This window comes from Tachyglossus aculeatus, chromosome 20 (assembly GCF_015852505.1).
Source record: "Tachyglossus aculeatus isolate mTacAcu1 chromosome 20, mTacAcu1.pri, whole genome shotgun sequence".
NCBI classification, from domain to species: Eukaryota; Metazoa; Chordata; class Mammalia; order Monotremata; family Tachyglossidae; genus Tachyglossus; species Tachyglossus aculeatus.
Window position 1 is genome coordinate 5,924,268 of NC_052085.1, and position 15,913 is coordinate 5,940,180.

At 45.4% G+C, this 15,913-nt stretch overlaps 1 long non-coding RNA gene across 1 annotated transcript; it reads right to left on the reverse strand.

Annotated features, from left to right (window-relative positions):
• Window positions 1-222: 222 nt before the first annotated feature.
• Window positions 223-15,411, reverse strand: LOC119941235. The gene is made up of 3 exons (XR_005455199.1): window positions 15,326-15,411; window positions 4,444-4,550; window positions 223-284 (listed from the first exon to the last, which is right to left on the reverse strand). It is a non-coding gene; the product is annotated as an uncharacterized LOC119941235 (long non-coding RNA).
• Between the last annotated feature and the right edge of the window lie 502 nt (window positions 15,412-15,913).

Here is a 15,913-nt window from a genome sequence, read left to right on the forward strand (position 1 = left end):
TAATATCCTTAACCGGGATTGCTGGCCATATTTTCGTCTTTCCAGCCTCACAACACCATCCCTACCGGCCAAAGGGACTGGTCTAAGGGGCAGCTCTGGCCTGGGGGGTCAGCAGGCACGGCCGCCGGCCTTACTTACGACACCGACATAAGGATGACTTCGCCACCACTGAAACCCTTTGCTTCCTTTCGCTAAATACGCTTTCCCAGCTCCACAGAGGAGCTCAGACTCACAGTTTTACGGAGGTCTTCAGTTCCAGGTGACCTCTTGGGCTGCAGAGTGGCCTGGTGAAATAATAAAAACAGTTGTTCATAATTAGGGCAGTTCATTCATTCAACGGTATTTATTGCACGCTCACGGTGCGCAGAGCACCGTACTAAGCGCTTGGGAAGTGCAGTTCAGCAACAAATAGAGACAGTCCCTGCCCACACCGGGTTCACAGCCTCATCAAGCACGGTTCTAAGTGATGGATTAGGTGCAAGTTAATCGGGTCGGACACCATCCCTATCCCACTTGGTGAGACTAAGTCTAAGTGGGAGGAAGAACATGAATTGAATCCCCATTTACAGATGAGGAAACTTGGGCGCAGAAACTTGTCCAAACTCAGAGGACGGGCAAGTGACAGAGTTGGTAGGAGTAGAAGCCAGGTCTATGTTCTTTCCCCTAAATCAGGCTGCTTCAATCAATCAGTGGTATTTGAGTACTTACTGTGTGCAGAGCACTATACTAAGCACTTGGGAGACAATATGACAGCGTTGGTAGAGACATTCCCTGTCTGCAAAGGCCTGGTGGAAAGAACACAGGATTGGGACACGGAGGTTTGAGTCAATCAATCAATCAATCATATTTATTGAGCGCTTACTGTGTGCAGAGCACTGGACTCCCCCCCCTTTTAGACTGTGAGCCCACTGTTGGGTAGGGACTGTCTCTATGTGTTGCCAATTTGTACTTCCCAAGCGCTTAGTACAGTGCTCTGCACATAGTAAGCGCTCAATAAATACGATTGATTGATTGATTGATTGGACTAAAGCGCTTGGGAAGTACAAGCTGCTTGAGAAGCAGCGTGGCTCAGTGGAAAGAGCCCGGGCTTTGGAGTCAGAGGTCATGGGTTCGAATCCCGGCTCCGCCACATGTCTGCTGTGTAACCTTGGGCAAGGCACTTAACTTCTCTGAGCCTCAGTTACCTCATCTGTAAAATGGGGACTAAGACTGTGAGCCCCATGTGGGACAACTTGATCACTTTGTACCCCCCAAGCGCTTAGAACAGTGCTTTGCACATAGTAAGCGCTTAACAAATGCCAACATTATTATTATTATTTATTATTACAAGTTGGCAACATATAGAGACAGTCCCTACCCAACAGTGGGCTCACAGTCTAGAAGGGGGAGACAGAGAACAAAACCAAACATATTAACAAAATAAAATAAATAGAATAATATAAATACCATTGTGGTTATTATCCCAGCCCCCTGCACTCAGTAAGAACTTAATGAATACCATCGTGGTTATTATCCCAGCGCTCTGCACACAGTAAGTGCATAATAAATACCATCGTGGTCACTTAATAAATATCATTGTGGTTATTATCCTAGTGTTCTGCATACAGTAAGAGCTTAATAAATACCATCGTGGTTATTATCCTAGCGCTCTGCACACAGTAAGAGCTTCATAAATACCATCATGGTTATTATCCTAGCGCTCTGCACACAGTAAGAGCTTAATAAATATCATCGTGGTTATTATCCCAGCGCTTTGCACACAGTATGAGCTTAATAAATACCATTGTGGCCACTTAATAAATACCATCGTGGTTATTATCCTAGCGCTCTGCACACAGTACGAGCTTAATAAATACCAGCGTGGTCACTTTAGAGATATCATTGTGGTTACTATCCCAGTGCTTTGCATTCAGTAAGAGCTTAATACCATCGTGATTACTTAATAAATATCATCGTGGTTATTATCCCAGCGCTTTGCACACAGTAAAAGCTTAATAAATGCCATCGTGGTTATTATCCTAGCGCTCTGCACACAGTAAGAGCTTAATAAATACCATCGTGGTTATTATCCCAGCGCTCTGCACACAGTAAGAGCTTAATATCATCGTGGTTATTATCCCAGCACTCCGCACACAGTACGAGCTTAATAAATACCATTGTGGCCACTTAATAAATACCATCGTGGTTATTATCCTAGCGCTCTGCACACCGTACGAGCTTAATAAATACCATCGTGGTCACTTTATAGATATCATTGTGGTTACTATCCCAGCGCTTTGCACTCAGTAAGAGCTTAATACCATCGTGATTACTTAATAAATATCATCGTGGTTATTATCCCAGCGCTTTGCACACAGTAAAAGCTTAATAAATGCCATCGTGGTTATTGTCCCAACTCTCTGCACACAGTAAAAGCTTAATAAATACCATCGTGGTTATTATTCCAGCGCTCTGCACACAGTAAGAGTTTAATATCATTGTGGTTATTGTCCCAGGGCTCTGCACACAGTAAGAGCTTAATATCATCGAGGTTATTATCCCAGCACTCCGCACACAGTACGAGCTTAATAAATACCATTGTGGCCACTTAATAAATACCATCGTGGTTATTATCCTAGCGCTCTGCACACAGTATGAGCTTAATAAATACCATCGTGGTCACTTTATAGATATCATTGTGGTTACTATCCCAGCGCTTTGCACTCAGTAAGAGCTTAATACCATCGTGATTACTTAATAAATATCATCGTGGTTATTATCCCAGCGCTTTGCACACAGTAAAAGCTTAATAAATGCCATCGTGGTTATTGTCCCAACTCTCTGCACACAGTAAAAGCTTAATAAATACCATCGTGGTTATTATTCCAGCGCTCTGCACACAGTAAGAGTTTAATATCATTGTGGTTATTGTCCCAGCGCTCTGCACACAGTAAGAGCTTAATATCATCGAGGTTATTATCCCAGCACTCCGCACACAGTACGAGCTTAATAAATACCATTGTGGCCACTTAATAAATACCATCGTGGTTATTATCCTAGCGCTCTGCACACCGTACGAGCTTAATAAATACCATCGTGGTCACTTTATAGATATCACTGTGGTTACTATCCCAGTGCTTTGCACTCAGTAAGAGCTTAATACCATTGTGATTACTTAATAAATATCATCGTGGTTATTATCCCAGCGCTTTGCACACAGTAAAAGCTTAATAAATGCCATCGTGGTTATTATCCCAGCGCTCTGCACACAGTAAAAGCTTAATAAATACCATCGTGGTTATTATTCCAGCGCTCTGCACACATTAAGAGTTTAATATCATTGTGGTTATTGTCCCAGGGCTCTGCACACAGTAAGAGCTTAATATCATCGTGGTTATTATCCCAGCACTCCGCACACAGTACGAGCTTAATAAATACCATTGTGGCCACTTAATAAATACCATTGTGGTTATTATCCTAGCGCTCTGCACACAGTACGAGCTTAATAAATATCATCGTGGTCACTTTATAGATACCATTGTGGTTACTATCCCAGCGCTTTGCACTCAGTAAGAGCTTAATACCATCGTGATTACTTAATAAATATCATCGTGGTTATTATCCCAGCGCTTTGCACACACTAAAAGCTTAATAAATGCCATCGTGGTTATTACCCCAGCTCTCTGCACACAGTAAAAGCGTAATAAATACCATCGTGGTTATTATTCCAGCGCTCTGCACACAGTAAGAGTTTAATATCATTGTGGTTATTGTCCCAGCGCTCTGCACACAGTAAGAGTTTAATATCATCGTGGTTATTATCCCAGCACTCCGCACACAGTACGAGCTTAATAAATACCATTGTGGCCACTTAATAAATACCATCGTGGTTATTATCCTAGCGCTCTGCACACAGTACGAGCTTAATAAATATCATCGTGGTCACTTTATAGATACCATTGTGGTTACTATCCCAGCGCTTTGCACACAGTACGAGCTTAATAAATATCATCGTGGTCACTTTATAGATACCATTGTGGTTACTATCCCAGCGCTTTGCACTCAGTAAGAGCTTAATACCTTCGTGATTACTTAATAAATATCATCGTGGTTATTATCCCAGCGCTTTGCACACAGTAAAAGCTTAATAAATGCCATCGTGGTTATTGTCCCAGCTCTCTGCACACAGTAAAAGCTTAATAAATACCATCGTGGTTATTATTCCAGTGCTCTGCACACAGTAAGAGCTTAATATCGTCGTGGTTATTGTCCCAGTGCTCTGCACACAGTAAGAGCTTAATATCATTGTGGTTATTATCCCAGCCCCAACCTCCCCCGGCCCCCGGCCGACTGTGTGGCTGAGGCCAAGTCAGTTAACCTCTCTGGGCCTCCTTTTCCTTATCTGTCAAAGGGGGAGAAAACTGGATTGTGAGCCCCACTTGGGGCAAGGGTTGGGTGACTTACATCATGTGGGAAAGAGGAGCCAACATCTTGGGATCAGGTGACAGGTGACTCAGGCTATTACCTGGACCAAGAAGAGGAGCGGAGATCATCGGAGGCAGACGGGTCACCTAAAACAAAACGTTAAAAAGTCCAATCAACAAATTTCAATCACAACTTCAAAACTCAAAAAATCAACCCTCCAAATCGCATTCCACAGTTAAAACAAGAGTCGCATCGGGGGCAGGAGAAGGGATAGGTGTCAATGACAGTGTGTTGACAATCTGATTGCCAGTAATTCAATGTCAGACTAGTGATTTCTCAACGGTTTGGGCATTTGGTTTTCAACAAATTGTTATAAAGCCAATCAAGCCCTTTGTAATAACTGCTTTTACCTATAAATGAATTACTCAGAAGGTATGTGGAAATATGGACACGTTCTCCGGGTTTACATAGCTTCATTTTCTAAGCTAAAACACCTTCCTCCAGGAGAAGAAAAAAACCTTACAGCCCAGCCAGCTTTCTGGCCTTAGGTCCTCCATGTCACTTTACACAGACTTTACCTCTGCCTTCGTGCCAGAGCTAGCTGGCCAATTTATTAATCATTAATTAATGAGAGGTCTCCTCGGGTCATCAGGCTCTCGCCTTGGTCAGAGTGGCACATGCCCGCTGGGAGAGACAGTCGTAGGGAGTGGGAAGGCTTTAAGGTGGGCATGATAATAGGCTGGACACACTCCGGTAACACTGAGTCAATGGTTTTCCCTGCCTTACGTACAAATCATCATCATCAATCGTATTTATTGAGCGCTTACTATGTGCAGAGCACTGTACTAAGCGCTTGGGAAGTACAAATTGGCAACATATAGAGACAGTCCCTACCCAACAGTGGGCTCACAGTCTAGGGGGAGACAGAGAACAAAACCAAACATATTAACAAAATAAAATAAATAGAATAGATATGTACAAGTAAAATAAATAGAGTAACAAATATGTACAAACATATATACATGTGCTGTGGGGAAGGGAAAGAGGTAAGATGGGGGGGTGGAGAGGGGGACGAGGGGGAGAGGAAGGAAGGGGCTCAGTGTGGGAAGGCCTCCTGGAGGAGGTGAGCTCTCAGCAGGGCCTTGAAGGGAGGAAGAGAGCCAGCTTGGCGGATGGGCAGAGGGAGGGCATTCCAGGCCCGGGGGATGACGTGGGCCGGGGGTCGATGGCGGGACAGGCGAGAACGAGGTACAAATGACACAGTCCTCTCCCTGGGCATAGGGTGAACCCCAAGTCTATACCAGGTTTTTTTTTTTTTTTTTTTAAGTTTGAGGGGGATGGCATGAAATTGGGGAATGGCAGGATTTGGACAGCCTCAACCTTCGGTCCTGGCTCCCATCCTACTGCGGGCTCACAGTCTAGAAGGGGGAGACAGACAACAAAACAAAACATATTCACAAAAGAAATAGAATAAATATGTACAAGTAAAATAAACATATCATTCATTCATTCAATCGTATTTATTGAGCGCTTACGGTGTGCAGAGCACTGGACTAGGCGCTTGGGAAGTACAAGTCGGCAACATCTAGAGACGGGCCTACCCAACAGCGGGCTCACAGTCTAGAAGGGGGAGATGGACAACAAAACATATTCACAACATAAAATAGGTAGAATAAATATGTACAAGTAAAATAAATATTTCATTCATTAATTCAATCATATTTATTGAGCGCTTACTGTGTGCAGAGCACTGTACTAAGCGCTTGGGAAGTACAAGTCGGCAACATCTAGAGACGGGCCTACCCAACAGCGGGCTCACAGTCTAGAAGGGGGAGACGGACAACAAAACATATTCACAACATAAAATAGGTAGAATAAATATGTACAAGTAAAATAAATATTTCATTCATTAATTCAATCATATTTATTGAGCGCTTACTGTGTGCAGAGCACTGTACTAAGCGCTTGGGAAGTACAAGTCGGCAACATCTAGAGACGGGCCTACCCAACAGCGGGCTCACAGTCTAGAAGGGGGAGACAGACAACAAAACAAAACATATTCACAACATAAAATAAATAGAATAAATATGTACAAGTAAAATAAATATTTCATTCATTCATTCAATCGTATTTATTGAGCGCTTACTGTGTGCAGAGCACTGTATGAAGTGCTTGGGAAGTACAAGAGAAGCAGCGTGGCTCAGTGGAAAAAGCCCGGGCTTTGGAGTCAGAGGTCATGGGTTCGAATTCCGACTCCACCACGTCTGCTGTGTGATCTTGGGCAAGTCACTTAACTTCTCTGGGCCTCACTTCCCTCATCTGTAAAATGGGGATTAAGACTATGAGCCCCACGTGGGACAACCTGATCACCTTGTATCCCCCCCAGCGCTTAGAACAGTGCTTTGCACATAGTAAGCGCTCAACAAATGCCATTATTACATATGTATATATATTTGTACATATTTATACAACTATATGTATATATGTTTGTTATGTGTATATATGTTTGTACATATTTATTACCCTATTAGTACGTTTGGTTTTGTTCTCTGTCTCCCCCTTTTAGACTGTGAGCCCACTGTTGGGTAGGGACCATTTCTATATGTTGCCAACTTGTACTTCCCAAGCGCTTAGTACAGTGCTCTGCACACAGTAAGCGCTCAATAAATACGACTGATTGATTGATTGACCCTCCCTGGGTAGCCACAGGCTGAGGTGGGAAAGCTTAGCCGGTCTGAAAGGGCCATGGCCACAAAGAGGGTATGGCCTGAACCGTCTCATTTTATGGCCGGGGCCCCCACCCTACGACTGTAACAGGGGTGCACAGGAGGCTGTGATGGGGTGGGTTAGCAAGTGATGGGTAACAAGTGCCCAGAGCTGTCACCCCCAAAAGTTGTCATCACCATCACTCACCAGGGAGGATTTGGGCAAGGGGTGTTTTTTTTAATCAGTGTTTTGGGTGAGGCACGGGCAGCTTTTCCACGCTGACAATCCAGAGCTTTGTCGGTGGCAAAGAAAAAGTGTTTCACAGCCATTTTGTTCCCCCTTTTCCCGTCAAGAGTCATGACAGGCTCCTGTCACTAGAAACCTCACATCTTCTCAAAAACAACAACTTCTTGAGAAGAAAGGCATTCTTCTGTCCAAATTCCCAGTCAGATCTGGTCTGAGCCTTTTTGCAGCCTTTGGTTGCCAAGTTGTACTTCCCAAACGCTTAGTACAGTGCTCTGCACACAGTAAGCGCTCAATAAATACGAGAAGCGTTGACTAAGCGTTGATTAAGCATTGACTGTGTGCCAAGCACCGTTTTAAGCGCTAGGGTAAATACAGGGTAAGCAGGTTGTCCCTTGTGAGGCTCACAGTGGGACAACCTGATGGCCTTGTATCTCCCCCGGCGCTTGGAACAGTGGTTGGCACATAGTAAGCGCTTACCAAATACCATCATCATCATGGATGATGTGTATGTATATATGTTTGTACATATTTATTACTTTATTTATCTTGTACATATCTATTCTACTTATTTTATTTTGTTAGTATGTTTGGTTTTGTTCTCTGCCTCCCCCTTCTAGACTGTGAGCCCGCTGTTGGGTAGGGACTGTCTCTGTGTGTTGCCGACTTGTACTTCCCAAGTGCTTAGTACAGTGCTCTGCACACAGTAAGCGCTCAATAAATACGATTGATTGATTGATTGACATGACATATTTGACAGAAGCTCTAAGAACCTCTGTCCGCCACCAGTGCTGGTCAGCGCCATTTGAGTCTCCGCTATGGGCAGGCCGCACGATGTCCACATCCCCAGTATGTGGTCAGTACAGAGCTTAAGGAGCAGCATCTAGGTACAGAGGGGTCTCGTGGGCTGGAAATATTACGGCAGAGAAGCTGAAACCCCAACTATTATATGACGCTGGATACCCTTTCTATCCCTATGTTTGGAAAAGCCAGAGAGTGTTTTGTGATAATAGGTCGGGAGAACAATTTTATTTTCCTACTGAATGCTGCCCTAGACACCGGGTAAAATAACCTCCTCGTCTTCTGCGCTGCGCAGAGAACTGGGATTTTATAGAACCAGGTAGCCAGAGAACGCACAGCCCGTCACCGCACCCCAGGCTGTTAATGAACCCCAAAGTCACCATTTCTCACTCCTGTGGCTGCAGGCACCCTATTTACGGCTGGCAGCGGAGAAAGCACAGTCACCTCGGCAATTTCACCTCATACACAGCACAGACGTCTCGCCACGGGGTTATGATCAGCATTTATGAAATGTTGTTTCTTGCCCAGAGCACAGATACGAAGGGAACTGGAGTGACAAAGTCCAATTTCTCAGGGCAGCAGGACTGCAAGTACCCTTGGTGGTGAATTCCTGATTTCAGGACACGTGGGCAGAATCACTCAGGGAAGGACAACATCACAGAGAGTTAATAATCTGAATTGGACAATACAGATGACAGTAAAGAGACTCCAAAGCAGTGTACACTTAAAGCAGCCCTTCCACATCTTGTTTCCATCTCTGGAAATAGGCTCTGGCTTCAGAGGATGAAGGGAAAGGTCAAGAGCAGGAGTGATGGGTTTTATGTTGAGAGAAAGGAAGAAGTGGGGGGCCATAGCAGGAAGACCTGGAGGGTGGGGAGGTGTTAAGGTGACTATGGGAGATTGGGGAAAAACGGAACAGAGAGAAGAGGGGCTGGGAGACTGTGAGCCCGCTGTTGGGTAGGGACCGTCTCTATGTGTTGCCAACTTGTACTTCCCAAGCGCTTAGTACAGTGCTCTGCACACAGTAAGCGCTCAATAAATACGATTGAATGAATGAATGAATGGGAGAGAGTTGACCAGGGGAAGAATGAAGGATTCAGTGGAGGAAGCGATAAGTATTAGTGCACCTTCTGGGTTATGAAGCGGCGTGGCTCAGTGGAAAGAGCACAGGCTTTGGAGTCAGAAGTCATGGGTTCAAATCCCAAGCTCCGCCAACTGTCAGCTGTGTGACTTTGGCCAAGACACTTAACTTCTCTGTGCCTCAGTTACCTCGGCTGTAAAATGGGGATTAAGACTGTGAGCCCCCCATGGGACAACCTGATCAACTTCTAATCTCCCCAGCACTTAGAACAGTGCTTTGCATATAGTAAGCGCTTAATAAATGCCATCATTATTATTGAGAAGCAGCGTGGCTCAGTGGAAAGAGCCCGGGCTTGGGAGTCAGAGGTCATGGGTTCGAATTCCGGCTCTGCTACATGTCTGCTGTGTGGCCTTGGGCAAGTCACTTAACTTCTCTGAGCCTAAATTACCTCATCTGTAAAATGGGGATTAAGACTGTGAGCCCCATGTGGGACAACCTGATCACCTTGTAGCACCCTCAGCGCTTAGAACAGTGCTTTGCACATAGTCAGTGCTTAACAAATGCCATTATTATCATTATTATTATTATTGGCTATCAATAAAAGGGAGAAATCTGAGGGGAACAGACATTTTTGCTAGTAAAATGCTGCTTTGCTTCTGGTATGGTGCCTTAATGATCTCATTTTAGATTCCCAACATCCTGTTACAGTAGGGAGAGGCAGGCATAATTAACCAGTTCTTACAGAAGAGGAAGAATGAGACCCAAAGAGATTAAGTGACTTGTCCAGTCACCCCAAGCCAGGGGCGGAGCTGCAATTAGAACCTGGGTCTTCCCACCGCAATCAATAGTGTTTTCTGACTGCCTACTGTGTGCAGAACACTGAACTAAGCACTTGGGAGAACACAAGAGAAGATGTGAGAAGCAGAGAAGCAGCATGCCTCCAAGCCCATGGGCTTTGGAGTCAGAGGTCATGGGTTCAAATCCCAGCTCTGCCACATCAGCTGTGTGACTTTGGGCATGTCACTTCACTTCTCTGGGCCTCAGTTACCTCACCTGGAAAATGGGGATTAAAACTGTGAGCCCCCCATGGGACAACCTGACCACCTTGTAACCTCCCCAGCGCTTAGAACAGTGCTTTGCACATAGTAAGCGCTTAATAAATGCCATTATTATTAAGAAGCAGCGTGGCTCACTGGAAAGAGCCCGGGCTTTGGAGTCAGTGGTCGTGGGTTCAAATCCTAGCTCCTCCACTTGTCAGCTGTGTGACTTTGGGCAAGTCACTTCACTTCTCAGTGCCTCAGTTACCTCATCTGGAAAATGGGGATTAAGACTGTGAGCCCCACGTGGGACGACCTGTATCACCTTGTATCCCCCCGCCCCCCCGCCAGAGCTCAGAACAGTGCTTGGCACATAGTAAGCACTTAATAAATGCCATTATTATTATTATAATTATTATTACGAGTGGCAAGATCTAACCCGAAAAGGGGAGCTGAAAAAGAACCTAATCCAGGTGGCAAATAAACCAGCACTAAAGCCTCTCCTGTGGCACAGTGTAAATGACTCTAAAGCATTGGGTGTTTTCTATTAGGCCTAGGGATCCTTTAGAAAAATTGTTGGCAAAAATAGCGGGAGAGGTAGAGAGGAGGGGGTTGGGAGGGGGGGGGGAAAAGCTGCAAATACTCCAAAAAACCTTCCTGGAAAGAACTCCATTGAGAAGGAAGAGCCCCTCTTGGGGAGGAAAACGAAAAGGAACATGGAGTCACATGCTGTGTACTTCAGCTGCCGGGTTCCCCTGGTGGGGCCAGAAAGCAGCCAGGAGAAAAATTATGAGTAAGTGACTTGGTTGGCTGCCCCTGGAGCCTGGGGGAAACACTAAATCCACACAAACACCTCTTTTGCCGGGAGGGGAAGGGCAGCCCCGATACCTAGCTCAGGAAGCAGGAAAGGGATTAGCCTCTCCCAGGGGCTGGGCAGTTCTGCAGGCGGAGAGTGGGGAATCAAAGGAGACTCAGCTTAATGGGCTTGTTTTGGGACCATGAGTTCCCCTCTCCCTAAGGCAGGCCAGAGAGCTGGCCAGCCCGGAGCTTTTTCTTTTTTATGGAATTTATTAAGCGCTTACTATGTGCAAAGCACTGTTCTAAGCGCTAAGGAGCTCCACCTCCGACAGTGGCCACAGGATGGCTGGAGGAACTAGGTAGAAGTAGCGTGGTCCAGTGGCTAGAGCACAGGACCTGGGTTCTAATCCAGGCTCCATCACTTGTCCGCTGTGTGGCCTTAGGCCAAGTCGTTTGGCATCTCAGTGCCTCAGTTAACTCATCTGTAAAACGGGGATTAAGAGTGTTAGCCCTATGTAGAACAGGGACTCTGTCCAACCCAGTTTTCCTGTATCTACCCTAGCACCTAGCCTGGCACATAGTAAGCACTTAAATACCATCATAATTATTATATTATGTAACTGTGGCCCTCCTGGACATCCACAAACATTCACTGCTTTACAGGTTTCTACTTCATTATTTCCTTTAGTCAATCAATTTGAGCATCTACCCTGCACACAGTGCTTGGAAGAGTGGGTAGGCCCAATCGCTGACCCCAAGGAGCTTTCAGTCTAGCCGGGGAGACGGACAGAACTGCTGTTTTTAGGGGACATTGTGCTACAATGCTGCTCTGGAAACTCTGTCTTGAGAATCTGGGGTGTGAACCACTGACTCAGTCAGCCTGACTTGGGGAGGGAAAATTTCCCTTCTCCTAAAACCTGCCAGGCCAAGCCTCTCACTCCAAACGTTGGCAGGGACAAGCTCAGTAGGTAATGTGGAGTTGGTGTAATTGGTATATCTGCCTCCTAGCATTCAAACGTCATGTCCTGAAACTTTTCAAACTGTCAGGATGGGGAAGACAGGTGGAGTTCACATCACTCAACCATTTGCTAGGAGTCTTCGTATTTTAAACTCGCCAATTCAGGCCTTGGAAGTCCAGGGGAAATGGCCAGCAAAGACCCCAGGGTTCTGGTTTCTATACACCCGAAAAGGTTGTTGGCAAGAAGAGAAGAGTGAGAGAAAGGCTATGAAACAAGTAGAAATGAAATTAGACCTTTGTTTATACAGCCCTCCGCATTGGCCCCAGACTGATTTTTGAGAGTTTGTAAACTGGTCTTCCAGTTTAAATTGAATAAGTAGGTGCAGCTGAGTAAATGGAGAGGGGCAGATCTGAGGCCATATGTTTTCGCTTTTAAAATTACATTGAAGAGGAACAGAGTGGGGAGGAAACCAAAATAGGAAAGATACAAGGCAGGAAACCTTATAAAAGAGAGTGAGAAATCAAAGTCAAAACAAAAACCAAAGAACCGGTATTGCCTTCTCCGGCTTCCTGCAGGACATCCCAAAGAGCCAGGAGAAAACTCACCATACTAATGGATACGGTATTGGAACGAGGTACCCTGACGGGCAAAGGAGATACTGAAGGCATACAACTAGATGCCCTGCCACCATTTTCATTCATTCACTCCCCCTTCTGTGAAAGATGGCTAAAATATCACCCCGGCCTACGTCGATGACCAAGAAAATCAAGGTCTGAGAACCGGCCCATCTCTCTCTTACACACACACACACACACACACACACACACACACACTTATCCTGTGAAACCACAATAACTGATCTTATTAGCTTCTATGGCATATGCTCTTAAAGAAGCACATAAAACCACCAGTCAATTCCTTGGTAATGAATCCACCCATACAACCACAGTTACTTCCTTTGTGGCTACTATGTAGAAAGCTGCTCTCCCCAACACCACCAGATGTGTATTCTCCTTCCCTGGGTAATGACAGAATCCGCCCTCTCAGGTTCTGACAATGACATGCTTCCTCATTTCTGGAGCCAGAACTACTTAACTGCTCAGAGGAAAACCTCAGGGGGAGCTCAGGGGCTGAATCCAAGGCTCTCCCAAGCCTTCGCCTGCCGTGGGAATGGGTTTTCTTAGGAAAACATTAAACAAAACAACTTTCCCCATTTTCCAGCAATTGATTTAAACCTGCGACCTCCTTGCTGCAGTCTGCCTGTATTTAGGTCGTACTACTGTGCATTATTTCCCTACTAGCATTTGGATCCTTGTTAAAGGACACCCATCATCATCAGTATGGATTGGGAGCCTATGCTATCCTAGCCTACCCTCCATTTCACACACTTCCTTACACTCAATTGCTTCTCTTACCTGTCATTTATTTTAAATGTCTTCCCGATTAGACTTTAAACTCTGCAAGGGCAGGAATTGTGTCTACCAACTGTACGGTACTTTCCTGACCACTTTTAGGGGCTGGAGATCACCCAGTATAAGCAGAAGACACGAGTACTGTCCTTGAGGAACACCTCAGCCCCTATCCAAAGGAGTAGAATAAAACTGGAGGGAAACTGGGGAAGAGGAAACTTTCCTGTTATAATTAAGTTTTCTATTTTTTACTCTTTGTATCCTCCTCCTCTTTAGCACCTCTCCTTCAGCTAGCTCCCTCCTGCTTGCTCCTCTAATTTCATAGGTATATTAGGTAACTCATCACTCGGTGAGGATCCTAGACTGTCACCTGAACCATCTGGAGGGAAAGGGCTGGGCTGTGGAAATGTTAGCCAGAACTTATTAACTATCCCCCAGACAACCCTTCCAACCATCCACTGCTTAGCACTTCTTTCTTTCTCTGCTGCCCCCGCTTTACGCTATTTCTTGGCTTAGAATCAGAAAGCAGAAACATAAGAGAAGGCGATGGATCTCAATGAGCCCCATTTGGTACCCGGATGCTCTGGTGAAAAATGCTATGGGGAACAAGTGAGACTAATACTGACTGAAATACAGCTTTCGGTTATTTGTGGCTTTCACTTATCTATGCCGTCTCTCCCTGTCCCCCTGTGATGACAGGTAATTGACAGGCAATTTTTCTGTGTCCCCGCCTACTCTCATCAGTTCAAAGAGGGAGAAGTGTGCCAGCCCCACTTTATTTTGAATAGTCTCTTTCCACTGCTGCATGGGGCATTGCCCTGTTCATGTTTTTATGATTATTTGCTAAGTACTTACTGTGTGCCAGGCACTGTACTAAGCTCTGGGGTAGACAAAGATAGGACCCAGTCCATGTCCGACGTGGGGTTCACAGTCTTAATCCCCATTTTACAGATGACGCAGGAGAGGCATAGAGAAGTTAAGTGACTTGCTCAAGGTCATACAGCAGACAAGTGTCAGGGCCGGAATTAGAACCCAGGTCCTCTGACTCCCAGTCCCATGTTCTTTCCACTAAGCCATGATGCTTCTACTGAGAGCTCACCTCCTCCAGGAGGCCTTCCCAGACTGAGTCCCTTCCTTCCTCTCCCCCTCGTCCCCCTCTCCATCCCCCCCATCTTACCTCCTTCCCTTCCCCACAGCACCTGTATATATGTATATGTTTGTACATATTTATTACTCTATTTATTTTACTTGTACATATCTGTTCTATTTATTTTATTTTGCTAATATGTTTGGTTTTGTTCTCTGTCTCCCCCTTCTAGACTGTGAGCCCACTGTTGGGTAGGGACTGTCTCTGTTACCAACTTGTACTTCCCAAGCGCTTAGTACAGTGCTCTGCACACAGTAAGCGCTCAGTAAATATGATTGATTGATTCTCTCCACAACTTTCAGTTCAGCTCTGTTCACCGGCTATGCCTCAGTCCATTTTCTAACCGCACCATCTGACTGTCACTCTAACTTGGCTCTCCAGCCTCCAACCTCTCACTCACACTATTCCCCGGCCTGGAACTGGCCTCCTGCCCGCAAATCTCTCCTCTTCAAAGCCTTCCTAAAAATCCAGCCTCCTCCATGAAGACTTCCCCAATTCACCACCTCCAAGGCACTTGGATCCAACAACCAATTTCAGCCATTTTGCATTTTCCTCTCCTCGGCATTCAGCTATTCATTTAGCTACTTGTCTGGTACTTATTTAAATGGACTTCAAGGGCTGAGACCTCAAGGGCACAACTTCCTTGTCAGGTGAAAACCCTGATTATCTGGGACAAGGCCCATCCCATTGGGTCTATGTGAGACAACAAAGGATCAGTGCTGCAGAGTGCAGCCTCTTACCTGAGGCTGAGAAAGGAGATGGTGGTGGTGGAGGATGACTGGACAGGATAGAACTGGACTCTCTGATCTACAAGTCTTCATTTGCTCTTCGGGTCCAGTTGCAGTTTCCCACCTCTTCCTTGCAAATCCTACAAAACAAAACCCACAGGCACCATCAGAAATTGAGAGAAAAAAATAGCATAATTGAAAAATAGGCCTATGTGTTCTCTATCGTCCTTAACATTTCTCAAGTTTTATTCCTCCTGGCCATACAACTTCCACCCTAAACGAGAGCATGTGCTGCTAAACACAGTGCTCCCTAATTCAGAGAAGCAGCATGGCCTAATGGTTAAAGCATGGGCCTGGAGTCAAAAGGATCTGAGTTCTAATCCCTGCTCTAACATTTGTCTGCTGTGTGACCTTGGGTAACTCACTAAACTTCTCTGTGCCTCAGTTACCTCATCTGTAAAATGAGGATTAAGACTGTAAGCCCCATGTGGGACAGGGACTGTGTCTTATCTTGCATCTAACCCAGCGCTTAGTACTGTATCTGGCACATAGTAAGTGCTTAAATAGCATAATTATTATTTTTATTGAAACAAGCAAACT